This window comes from Bombus impatiens, unplaced genomic scaffold (assembly GCF_000188095.3).
Source record: "Bombus impatiens unplaced genomic scaffold, BIMP_2.2 scf_0528, whole genome shotgun sequence".
In the NCBI taxonomy this organism is placed as follows: domain Eukaryota; kingdom Metazoa; phylum Arthropoda; class Insecta; order Hymenoptera; family Apidae; genus Bombus; species Bombus impatiens.
This window is the reverse complement of record NT_176947.1, coordinates 98,577-112,157: the sequence shown is the minus strand read 5'-3', so window position 1 is coordinate 112,157 and position 13,581 is coordinate 98,577. Positions and strand designations below refer to the sequence as shown.

The window sequence follows — 13,581 nt, the reverse complement described above, 5'->3', positions numbered from 1 at the left end:
CAGATTGCTAGCTTTATGATCGATCTTACACGCGTTCGGATTAAGACATCGTAGAAACTGCATGCTGTGTAGGATTATCTGTTGCTTTTCGACACGTATCTGCATTCCCATTAAACCCGCTAAGTATTGACGTTGCGTTGATGCGAATATTTTATTTCCCATTTTTCAGTCGTTTTCGATTAAATCGTTGTTAATACACGTATCTTCTTATTTCAATCTTATGTGAAGATTTTTCGTAAAAAGTAGATCTTTCATTAAACGTAGTTGGTATAGCGGTCGTTTTGCGTGTACATCGTATTATAGCGTAGATATTAAAAATGTTTAAAAATGCACGAAAGACGGTATCGTGACTTATACATATATTAATAACGATGAAACTACATCGATCAATAACTTTACAACGCGTACTTTCCACATGAGCACAAAAATACAAATTTTTAGAGTTTTATAGGTCGTCTCCATTTACCAGTTACGAATGAAGGTTTCTTCTGTTTATTGAAACGAAATTGAAATTGCGTCGTAAAAATTCGACAACTGCAGCGGAATTAATCGTGGTTTTATCGTGGTTATGATAAGGAATTTCAAGGACTTGTTTAATATTTCCTTCCTTACTTTTAAACGCTTTAATTCTTTCGAATTGGACAGCTTCTGCCAAGTATTTATTATTCTAATATGTCTTTCGTTTTTTTAACGAAACGATCTGTAAAGCAGTTCATTTACGTCTCTCGTATGCGTGTTGCGTTTATTCTTTTACGCATTATCGCCAATAGCGGCATACAAAAAGAAACATCTCGTGGAAGGTTTTGTTAGCATGTGATTTGGAGATTTTCATCGTGAAGGTTGTTTGCTCAACTGATTTTTTCGCTTCTGTATATCGATAAAATTGTTTGCAGCTGGATAATCGAAAGAATATTCTTAATATACTTAGCGTTCCTGATAAAAATTATATTTTTAAGGTAAATGATAAAGTGGAACAACTTACGTCTTAGAAATTTCGCTTAAAAAGCACGTATTTGATTAGATAAACTTTGTTAAAAAAAATAAAGTGATTCACTGTTGGAAATGTAATCTACGGCAAGTACTATTTTTGTTTACGATTTCGATAAAATTTTACCATCTTCTTTGATCTCCTATTACATTTATGTAAATTGCTATCTTCTATTCATTCTTTTTTAACATTTGTTTAAATTCGAGGATAATATGAAACAGATCTTTATTAATATACATGATTTTTCGATATCCCTGCAACATTAAAAGTCCTTTTCTCGGTTATCATTAAAGTAAGATCGATACAAAAAAAAAAAAAAAACAGCCGCAGGAGAGTCAAATGTGCTTAGTCGATGCTATATCGAGGATAGAATTTTACTTAATTTTATTTCATTTATCACATCTTAAGGAAACTTGTCTTTTAAGAAATATTCTACATATTGATCTAAATGACGATTAAGACATTTTTTCGCAAGGAATATTACTTTAAATTTTATTCTATACGTAAATTTATATTCTCGACCGACTAGATAACTATTAGAACGCGTCAGGAATTCTTAATTCAATCTGCTGTCAATGCGAATAAGGAGTTTCCGTGTCTGACTGCAATTCTGTTCGGACTCCACGGTCATTAAGAAACATACTGCGAAATCGTTAGGAAATACTTCCCAATATTAACGACTTCCTGCGGTAGCCTGTCGACGAGTTTCCAGAAATTGCTCTCTTAAAATATAATTACACCGCGGAACAAGAAGCTCCTTTATAAAATACACGAAGTCGCGTTTGCAACCTCCTCTTATCTCGTGTTTCAGCGATCTTCGTTTCCTTCGTCTTCAAACGCTCACGAGTACAGTGTAGAATTATTAAAGATAATATAGACAAAAAATTCGAAAATTTCATATAAAAGAAAAAAAGAAATCGTTGGAGATATTAAGATGCGCTTCAAGCTGGTAGAAATATTCTGTATGTTTCAATGTGTTCACTTTTATTTATACAACTGAAACATAAATTCAACTAATTGTATTATGAAAAGTTTTATTTCTATTTCTTCTTCCATAATATAGGATTCCAAAATACGTTTCTTGTACATTGTATTTCATGCTAAATTCAATCCAGTTTAGTTTATAATTATTAATAAAAATATTTTTCGAAATAAACATCTGAGAGCCGTTCTATAGTGCTTTTCAAAGTACAAGAAATATATTTTTAAATTCGATACAAAAAGAAAAGGTAGAAATAGAAATCTTCGCAATACGGTTGTGTTAACATCACAATTAATTAGTATTAATTATACCAGTTGGCTTTTTGCAAATAGGCATTTCCCTGTTTATACGCACGATACTGTGCACGATTTTCTTAAAACATCACAAGTCTTTCTCTGGGTTGAAACGCAAGCGAGATCGAACTATAAAAAATTCGAAGACCACAGCAGAATTAATAAAGAATAAATTATTTATTTCTATTTGTATATATCTATACGAATCGTTTTTTTCGTTCACTTTCGTCTCATTTCCTTTCTTTCTTCGTGCACGGCCAACTTGATCAATCCTCGAACCTTAGCGCGTGTTACTCCGCGACTAATATTTTTCTGGGTCACGTCATACTTTCTTCTCTCTGTTCGAGCTCTATGAAGTTCGCGTTACCGCCTTCGATACTGATTCACCTCTGTCTCGTGTGAATCGTGTTACGTTACAATGGCAGAGATAGTTAGAAAGTTGTAAACGAGGATCTGCTTAGAATCCATATATACCCTAACTGTTAAGGAGAGCTGTCCTCTTTTTTGCGCCTATTGTCTTTGCCCGTGTATTCTTGATTATTCTGCTTTGTTTGCTCGTGTCACGGTTTCTAACGTGGCGGGAAATTTAAGTTCGTGCAAAGATGGTTGAGAAAAGGCGAAGAAATGTCATGGTTCGGATCGTAGAAAATTGCTAGCTACTTACTGTTATTACGAAATTAGAGAGTATTGTTGTAATTATTTCATTGGAGTATCCTCGAAACTTTTAAATTCGTTGCAAGTTATAATTTGTAACCATCGCTCTTGACGAATTTAGTACATTTATTAACCCCTTTGATGATACAAATATACTAGCACGTATACAGGGTGGTTGGTAATTGGTGGTACAAGCGGAAAGGGGGCGATTCTACGCGAAGAAGGAAGTGGAAAATGTGGAATAAAAATTTTTTTTTTCATTTTTTTTTCATTTTTCCATCGAGACAACGATCTACAGTGAGATCCGTTATAACGTACCGCACGCGTACCGAGCGAAAATTCAAAGTCGATTTTCTCGAAAGCAAAGCCTCGAACGAAAAATTTTTATTCTATATTTTCGACTTCTTTTTTCGCGTAGAATCACCTCCTTTCCGCTTGTACCACCAGTTACCAACCGCCCTGTATATTTATGTAATTTTTCTTTAACTCAAGCACGATTTCAACAAATACAAAGACACATACGAGTACATTATTTTTCTAAATTTAACATTTAAAACTATCTTCCAAGATTGTAGATCTCGTCTAATACATATATATATATATATATATATATATATATATATATATGTACGTCTTAAACGAATAAAACTGTGGAACAACAAGTGTTTATTCGCTTAGTAAATTCCTCGCCGAAGAAGTACATGCGCTGTTTTCTCGCTTCTTCGTCCCGTTCTTCCGTTTTTCATACGATATCGTTACACTTGCCGAAGAAAGAATGTGACCGTTTCTCGGAGTAAGAAATCGTAAACGCGCGCAGTCTTCCGCGGGGTAATGCAGTAACGCCAGATGGAAAACGGCTGGTCACGGTACAGTAACGTGTACTGTTAAAGAGAAACACTCCGAACAAATCTGTCGAGCGTGCTCTTTGCCCTCTTCTTTTCTCCTCTTTCTTTTTTCCTTCTCTTTCTTCCTCTTCCTCTTCTTCTTCTTCTTTCCTCGCTTTCTTTTCTTATTTCTTCTTTTCTTTTCCCGGTTTCGCTTCTGTCCTCGCGTGCCAGGGATATTAATAGTGCACAGTTACGAGACATCGGTGCGAATAAGCTTTGCATAAATTACGCGAAAAAGGGGAACACGCTGGTTCAGTGATCGAGAATTTCGTCGGATATCTTTGCCACGATCTGCCCTTCTGGATAATGTAAATCTTGTTGCATCGTCGACGATGAATAATCCGCTGTCGAAGCTGGCTATACGTGAAAAGCACGTGGCTCCTTTGATCGATCTGATTTTCCAATCGGATGCCCCGTAGCTCGTCGAACCGATTTACTTCGCTCTCTGTCTCTTTGAACACTCTGTTACCTGAACGTCCGAGCGTTCCTCGTCTTTTATCCTCGGTCCTCCAGTTATAAACGGGTCGATTCTTATCGAGTTGCTGCTCCGATTCTTATGAATTCTTTCTAAAGATAATCGAGCAGCTCGGAAAAAACGCGGTAATCTTTCGATCTTTGATCGACCATACTTTATGCATTTAGTTGAAGAATGTTTATTTGTGCACAGACGTCGTAATATTTCTTGCCATTTGTCGAGAGATCAACATTGAATTTTCCATTACCGGCTATGTACATGATTATTATCATTTCCAAATATATGAAGTTCATCTCCCGACACAAGTTTCAGATAATTGTCGTTCTACTGTATCGTTGTTTGTCTCTGCGTATATTAATCTAATTATTCATATTATTTATATGATCATGCATTATATCCAAACGCAAATCCCATATCGCTAGATAAACGAGAATCTTGAGGAATACCATGTTTTCTCACGCGTTTCTCGTAAATGCCCGCCCTCACGTGACTGACAATGACAAATAAATCATTCAGTCTATGATATTACTCGCGATACCAACGAGCATAATAGGCGAGGAGCTGGATGCGCGGAGATTTAGTAGAATTCACTTTGCCGTTAATAAACTGGCCTTTCTTCGCTGCGACTAGACGCTCTTGGTTCTCTCGATTATTATAATTAACGCGGGCATCCTCCTAGTATCTGGTACCAGCGTCGATATAATAAGTTTTAATTATCTTCAATTACAGATTCGATTAATTTGCATGTTCGCGCACCGATCTAGCTTCATCCGGTTACAAATTAAAAGAAAGGCTGGTTCGCTGTTTTACGGGCAGCCGTTTCACGCCCTGTGTTCGTCACTTTGTCCTGGTTGCCTGGTGGCTGGCTGGCACGGTCGCTCAGAGTCACGAGCATTACTCTTTTTTCCCGTCGTTCTTGTTAAGCTGATATCTTTAGACGCGTGGAACGGGGCGAGGCACCTTGCGGTTTTCCTTGGCGGGACGAAAAACGAACGTCGAATCTCCTCTCTTGGGACTTAGCCTGCGTGTACGCCACTGTCGCCGATCACAACGGCGACCATGTTTCGACTGTTTGCTGGCAGGCTGGTTCGCAAATTTGCAGAATTCGTAATAAAAACCACTCTTACGAAGATTTTCTATCGGCGATTACTTAGGATATCAGCAATTTTGATAAGCTTGAAGCGCGTTGTTAAGAACAACGTAGCGAATAATTTGTCCATATTCGTATGCATCACTCGATCTTAGCTTTCTGCTGTTACAAACGAGAGTATTTTCGTTACCGCGTATTGTATTTGCGATGTTCGATCGTAATGACAACTCATGGTTGATCCAGTCCTTCGCAACCTCTATACGCGCTTCGATTGTTACCTGATACGTGTTAGACAGACAGCGTGCAACCTTGCCTTCTGTGTCTGGGAAACGAACACGAGGTAAGACAAATACGAGAGAAAAGAGATGAAATAGAACGATAAAGTAATAAAACGTTATAGTGGAGGGTGGTACGGTCACCAATAGCCTTGAGCAGTGATCGATTTTGGACGCGATATAGTCTGACATTGTATATTACGAATCTCGTGTTTCAACATTCTGCTAATGAAATTTCAAAAAGTTTCGCATAATATACACGGGATATATTCAATAAAAATATTTCATGGCAACTATCCAAATACTTTCGGTATACGCATAGTAGAAGATAGATATTCAACTTTCCCAACAGTTCACGGGATACACAACCCTGTTACGATATTCGTATTTCTATATTTCAATGTCAGTCTCGTTTTGATCAAACAATCGGATTCGCGACGCTTTAAGAAAATGTTTAACGTAAAATCGAAGGGAGAAATCATGCTAATATTAGATTGTCCGGAAAGTGTCTTTCTTTTACTCGTCTTTAACAACGGTGCATCTTTATACAAACATGAAACCTAATCTGTCGAACGTTGTGATCTTTATTTTGATAGAAGAAAATGTAACATACGTGATTCGATAAAATAATAGAAAACGGAAATGTTGTGCATCCATTATTTCCTTATAAAACGAAAGAAACTTTTCGGACAACCTACTATATCGATAAGACGTTTATCATATTTTGTTCGAACTTGAGATACCTTTCAACGCTAGAAAAATACGATTGAGTCGAAAACGATGAAAAGAACTCGGCGGAATTTAAATTTGTACCTGTACAGCGCTGTAAGTATCGCGTTAGGAGTCCATCGCGAATCGACTTTCGCAAATCGTGACCAATGAATTTGCTGCGAGCGATTCAATCGACCCATTGGATAGCATGTTCGATGTATGGTTAGCCATTCGTTAGTCGGTTGCGATAGAAACGAGTTGATTTGCGCCGCGAGCAAGCAACCGCGTTTCCCTTCCCTATCAAACGATGCCGAAACTACACTGCGCGTTTTATCGCTCGTAACAAAAGGATTGCAGGCTAGTATTTTGTGTGAAAAGCGAATAACACCACGTCGTCGTCTCTCCAACGCTCGATACCTGCTATCGCATCGTTTCCCTTGCGTCTATCCTGGAAATCTCGCGAGATGAACTCGTTGCGCGTTTACTCTTCGCTTTACTTCCACTCGATCATCCTCGTTCTTTGCGCTCAACTTTTACGATCGGATAATGGCTTCCTTCGAACGTTATTGCGCGTGTTGATACGCTTTCCGCTCGACGTTTGAGTTTGCAACTCTGCCGAAGACCGTGAAAGTGGCGTGATGATGTTGGAGTATCGCTATTGCTCCAATTGCTCGTCGAAGAACGTGTACAACAATCGGACGAAGATGCGTAGAACACAGGCAGAAAAACGCGATTTAGGTTTCCCACGAATACTCGTTAAATCTGAAACTTCTTCTTGAAATATACGTAAGAAGTACTTGCTCGTGCTTGAATTTCAATTGATCGCTATGCTTGAAAATTCGCCAATTCTTACGATTCAGGACGCACCCCGTGGGAACAGACAGCCGGTATCTATGCAAATGCTTGCGAAACTACCAAAAGCCTGACGAATTTCTCACGAGGTGAATCGTAAGGGAAGCCAACCTCTTATACAGCTGTTCCTTGTTAGCCATGGCAATTAGCGAGAACGAACGGAAATTCGGCGACGTGGATCGCACGCATCAGCGACTCAGGTGGCGTCGAGACCAAGGGGAAGACGCAACGTGACCACGGCTCGAATAATAAACTTTCCGATTGCACGGCAGTCCACTGTACTACCATCTGGAAGGACATACTTACGTAGCATAATTTTTGATATCGACCGAACGTTTACTATGGTGTGGCGCTCCTCTGTCCCACGCCATTCTATTGGCTTGGCAACTAAGTGATCGCGGATTTTGTCGATACCGCCTAATGACAAGATCCGCGATCTCTTAGTTGCCAATCCAACATTTACACCGAGCTATAATCAGAAAAATGGCGTAACTCTCTATAATTGAAATTTTATTTCTTTATGAGAATAAAAATGATTTTAATAATATATATTATAAAATAAATTAATACAATCATTGCAAGAAAATTATTTATTAAATATACATCGATATACAGGGTGGTTGGTAACTGGTGGTACAAGCGGAAAGGGGGTGATTCTACGCGAAAAAAGAAGTCGAAAATATAGAATAAAAATTTTTTTTTTAATTTTTCCATCGAGACAACGATCTACAGTGAGATCCGTTATAACGAGACGCGATAAAGTGCACGCGTACCGAGCGAAAATTCAAAGTCGATTTTCTCGAAAACAAAGCCTCGAACGAACAATTTTTATTCTATATTTTCGACTTCTTTTTTCGCGTAGAATCACCCCCTTTCCGCTTGTACCACCAGTTACCAACCACCCTGTATATCGATGTATATTTAATAAATAATTTTCTTGCAATGATTGTATTAATTTATTTTATAATATATATTATTAAAATCATTTTTATTCTCATAAAGAAATAAAATTTCAATTATAGAGAGTTACGCCATTTTTCTGATTATAGCTCGGTGTAAATGTTGGATTGGCAACTAAGAGATCGCGGATCTTGTCATTAGGCGGTATCGACAAAATCCGCGATCACTTAGTTGCCAAGCCAATAGAATGGCGTGGGACAGAGGAGCGCCACACCATAGTAAACGTTCGGTCGATATCAAAAATTATGCTACGTAAGTATGTCCTTCCAGATGGTAGTACAGTGGACTGCCGTGCAATCGGAAAGTTTATTATTCGAGCCGTGGTCACGTTGCGTCTTCCCCTTGGTCTCGACGCCACCTGAGTCGCTGATGCGTGCGATCCACGTCGCCGAATTTCCGTTCGTTCTCGCTAATTGCCATGGCTAACAAGGAACAGCTGTATAAGAGGTTGGCTTCCCTTACGATTCACCTCGTGAGAAATTCGTCAGGCTTTTGGTAGTTTCGCAAGCATTTGCATAGATACCGGCTGTCTGTTCCCACGGGGTGCGTCCTGAATCGTAAGAATTGGCGAATTTTCAAGCATAGCGATCAATTGAAATTCAAGCACGAGCAAGTACTTCTTACGTATATTTCAAGAAGAAGTTTCAGATTTAACGAGTATTCGTGGGAAACCTAAATCGCGTTTTTCTGCCTGTGTTCTACGCATCTTCGTCCGATTGTTGTACACGTTCTTCGACGAGCAATTGGAGCAATAGCGATACAGTGAAATTACTTTGAATTTACGATATCGTAAAAATTTGTTCATAATTCACGAAGCTCGTTCTTTGGCTTCTACGGCTAATATTAGCGCGAAAGTCTGATCGATATACATGTATGTAATAGATATATCAATATTTAGTCACAGTTAATAGTATTATCGGGGATTGGAGTAATTTCACAGCTTCGTTTACTAGTAATAAATTTTAATGTACCGTGTCCCGAGTATTTAATCAATTTTGCGGTTACTATTGAACAACATGCGTACAGCGTTTGATACGTAAACGCTTTGGTCTAGCTTTCATAATGAATGGCCACTTTGTAAGCCGACCTCGTTTACCGCTTTCTTTCGTTGGTTTATCAATGAACATCATTTTATATCTTTTTTGTTTTTCACTTCTTTCTTTTTAATTATCCGATAACGAGATCACGAGTGTTCAATAAAGATTGCAATTAGCAAATTAACGAACATTACTCGTCATTTTAATTAATTAGTCGCTAAACGATTGGAAATGAAAACAAATATTCCATTTAATTTATTCCATTTCAACTCTCAACTTGGTCAAGGTTCTCTGAATCATAGCTACCTATTACGCGTTTTTCCGGTTTGCTGAGAAAACGATTAAATTATATCGTACGCTACCTTGTAAAATAATCGTTTTAGTGGGTAAAATACTTCCGTAAAAGTGCAAATAAATACGGTGACTCGCCAAAGTTTTTATGTACTCTATAAAAAAGGGCTACCTTCATGGAGATACGATTCTACGAAATTTCATTAAAGATTCGGCGCGTTTTGTACCAAGCCGACGAAAAGGAACCGTTTCGTATTTAACACGTATCAATACATAGCTCATTTAATCCTCTCAGTGTCAAATACTTTTAACACGTTGAACATTAAATAATAATAATTAAATAATAATAATAATAATTAAATAATCGAAATATAATTTTTGTAGAATATATATACACATATAACGTTGGAACAAACAAATATGTATATACAGGGTGGTTGGTAACTGGTGGTACAAGCGGAAGGGGGTGATTCTAGGCGAAAAAAGAAGTCGAAAATATACAATAAAAATTTTTCGTTTGAGGCTTTGCTTTCCAGAAAATCGACTTTGAATTTTCGCTCGGTACGCGTGCGGTACGTTATAACGACTCTCACTGTAGATCGTTGTCTCGATGGAAAAATTAAAACAAAACAAAATTTAAAAAAAATGTTATTCTACATTTTCGATTTCTTTTTTCGCGTAGAATCACCCCCTTTCCGCTTGCACCACCAGTTGCCAACCACCCTGTATATGTATTTTTTTAATAAACGTGTTATGCAACTTTGTTTGTATCAAAGTAGCCCTGCGCAAAGTGTACGGAGACTTTTTTACGACGTCTGATTCTATAACTCGATCAATCAGTGCCATATTCATACTGTCCCCATTTTTTTACTTGAAAGTGAAAACTAATTGTTCTTGGAACATTGAAAATGATATTTAAACGAGAGCGTAAAAACATTGAAAGAGATCGATATCGGAAACAGCACGATAATCTATAATTACGCTGTAAAATGTTTGCTGAATGAGCGCATTGTGTTTAGCTCGAGAGGATACTCGACGTGAAAGTTCGATTCCACGGTGGACGCGCGACACGGTTTGCTCGAAATTCGAAAACCAGACAATAAAACGTGGCTATTCATACTTACGTAATGACGATTCTTGTATTAGTATGTCCGGCCGCGCAATATATTTTCGCGTGACATAACGCGCTCGTCATAGACACCGACCAAGGATAAACTCCAGTTGAATTATTCAATGTTTGATCGTGCAACAGATTTGTCTCGTCGATGTTGCCCCCGATTATTCAGCAGGAAACGACGGAATTTCATTTTGTAGGATCAGATAGAGGAGGCTTTGTTGCAGAAAAGTATTGTACAAGGATGATTTTCTATATTTTGTTTGGCGATGCACGTATCGTGAATTTCAAACACATACGCCAAGTTTCAATACCGAAGAAAGGATTCGTAATTTTCCAGTTGTTAGTAAATTTGTAGACATTCCTTTTTATTTTTATTTTTCATTATTTATAGTCATCATTTGCATCAATTAGCATGGATTATTAGCGACGTGAAAGAATGAAAAATTACGATCATAAGTTGCTATATAATTTAGAACGTTTTAGCGTGGTATCCTTAGTTCTCGAAGGAGCCTTCGTGGTAAAATTAGCCCCGTGATGCTGATTTTTCTATAGCAACAGATTGCCTATTCTTGGTTATATTAACGACAGAGATACGTACGTACATACGTGATCGATCGAATTATTTCTTAGAACACGTGTTCGTTCAAATTGCAGACAATAGCGTTTCATTAGAACCCTTTGATATAATAGAGCATTCTACGTTCTGAATATGAAACAGAAATGTCCTGAATAGAAATGCAAGTAGCTCTTGCATACACTTTATTATTCACATGTTCGTTGCAAACGTATGTAATGATATTGCGTCTATATTACAACCAGATTCCTCTAAAAAATCAAATCATCAATGATAAAGAAACAATCGTGAAGTCATCGTTTTATTCCAACCCTGCAGCGTAGCATGAAGTTACTACAATATATAAATTCACGCGTAAGTCGTAATTTTAGCTACAACTAGACGTTAAGGAAGAATTTTATTATTTCGTATAATTTCTTGTTGTTTCTGCGACGACTTTGGAATATTTTCGTCGCTATCGATGCATACATTGCGCCGCTTCAATTATCTAATTATGCAATTTATTCGCTATCTATAAATAACGTTGCGTGGCGCAATTATTGCGTTTTTGGTTCTGCGCACTTCGAGAAAGTGAGACTTAAATTGAAAGAAACAAAAAAGCAACAGATAGCGCGTTAAAATAAGTTTAATAATTTTTTATTCTTTTTAGTAGCGAATGCGTTCAGTCTATCTTTGAAACACGATTTTATACAAGTTATTTATCATTTAACAATTTCCTCGGAATTTTCTTACGACCAAGTCAACTGTTAAATATTTTTCGAATTTTTATCTATCTAGAAATGTTGATCGCAACCAATTCAGTTATTTAATACGGTTAACACAAAAGTAGATTTCTAATCTTTACATCTTTGCTTCTATTGTTCCACTGGCGAACCCGTCGTGCAACCGCTGAACCGACGTTTCAGTATTCCTCTATGTGTCACGAAGTGTCTCAGTATTACAAAACGCAGCAAAGTTTATAGGAAATGGTAATCTAAACCTTGGTGTGCTTTGCAAGCATACTGTGACCACAATGTCTGATATTCACGATGTTTAAGCGGCACACTTGAACCGCGAAACGTTTCAAAAAGAATTCCTCCAACTTTCCAATCTCCTTATTTTTCTTCCGATATTTTCTTTTCTTTGAACATAAGTTTTTTCTTTTTCATGAAAATATTGACGTTTATCGAAAAGCGTACGCGAATGTCGACGATTCGTAAGAAAACAGCGTATCACGTGGGACGCATGTGACTCACGGTGTTTACTATGCAAGCGGAGCTTTTCACAATAGAATCTTCTCAGTATCGTTTTACGTCGTATTATAAAAAGCTTAAAGAACATTCAACGAATTTATCGTAATACGGTAATCATTTTTCTGATCGTCAATTTTTCACATTCACTTTTCCGCGATATTATACTTAGTCGCAGAAAAATAAAATTTCGACTTTCTCTCTCTCTCTCTCTCTCTCTCAGCAGTTCGATATTTTTATGATCTCTTGCACTATGCATCTTGTAGTTTCTATGTTCATTTTCAAATTTCTTTCCAATCTTACGAATATAATCGCGACAGTTCGAGTCTCGTTACAATGTTAACGTTCTTCCATATAATGTTCCGTATAAGACTCGTCGTATGACACGTTACAATAGACATTACGATACTATACAAGTTACTATACAACTATTCGAATACTTTCGTCAGAAACTGTATTCGTCTTCCACGAATGCGAGAAGGCTAAGAACATCGGGCGGACGCGCGCAAACAGAAGAAACCAGACGAGACGTTGGTTCGAGCGACGATGCTTGCACCGGGCATGTTCGTTGACGATGGTTTGCTGGTCGTTTCGAAAATACACGCGGAATGATTCACCTCTCACGCATGTCTGTCGTCTATCGGTGTGTCTAGCGCATTATAATGCGGGCTGAACGAGCGGATAGTGCGCGCGTTGGAACAATGGCCACTTAAGCTAACTGGCTGATTAAATGCTCACCTCAGTCACCGCGGATGCACGATTAAATATGGTGCGCACCATGGACGCCGTGCTCGTTTTGCTCGATCAGCCACGACAGGGAAACGTTTCTCGTCCACTCTGCAGTGTCTCCGTCGAAATATCGATGGATGGTCACTTAATTAAAAAGCGTAACTGAGTTTGTAGAAGCAATCGTTGTTTTGTGATTCGACGTGTTTCCTGATGATTATGAGTTACAGAGTGTGACACGTTTCGATGTATGTGATGTTGTATCTCCGAATGGACGAGTTAACGTTCGAGAGTGGGCGAAAGGAGACTGTAACGTAGAGTTGGTTTATTCTTAAAAATGGTAAACTCGTTATCTATATGTTTCTGGAAATTCGCGTTGTTTGGTAAAAAAGATTGAGATTGAGTCGGATATATCTGTCGTTTTTTTTTTTTTTTTTTTT

General features: G+C 37.8%; 1 protein-coding gene and 1 long non-coding RNA gene across 4 annotated transcripts in view; one reads left to right on the top strand and one right to left on the bottom strand.

The window, feature by feature from the left end:
- Window positions 1–13,581, top strand: part of LOC100746025 (tyrosine-protein kinase CSK) — a 29,059-nt gene that overhangs the window by 5,913 nt on the left and 9,565 nt on the right. The window contains exon 1 of one of the 3 annotated variants that reach the window (XM_012388178.3): window positions 13,157–13,481. The exons of the other annotated variants lie outside the window; for them this stretch is intronic. The gene's annotated coding sequence lies outside the window, so the exon portion shown is untranslated. Of the gene's footprint in view, window positions 1–13,156; window positions 13,482–13,581 lie in introns of those variants that run through there. 3 annotated transcript variants of the gene reach the window in all.
- Window positions 8,154–12,866, bottom strand: LOC117151929. Its single transcript, XR_004462101.1, has 2 exons — window positions 10,620–12,866; window positions 8,154–8,717 (listed from the first exon to the last, which is right to left on the bottom strand). It is a non-coding gene; the product is annotated as an uncharacterized LOC117151929 (long non-coding RNA).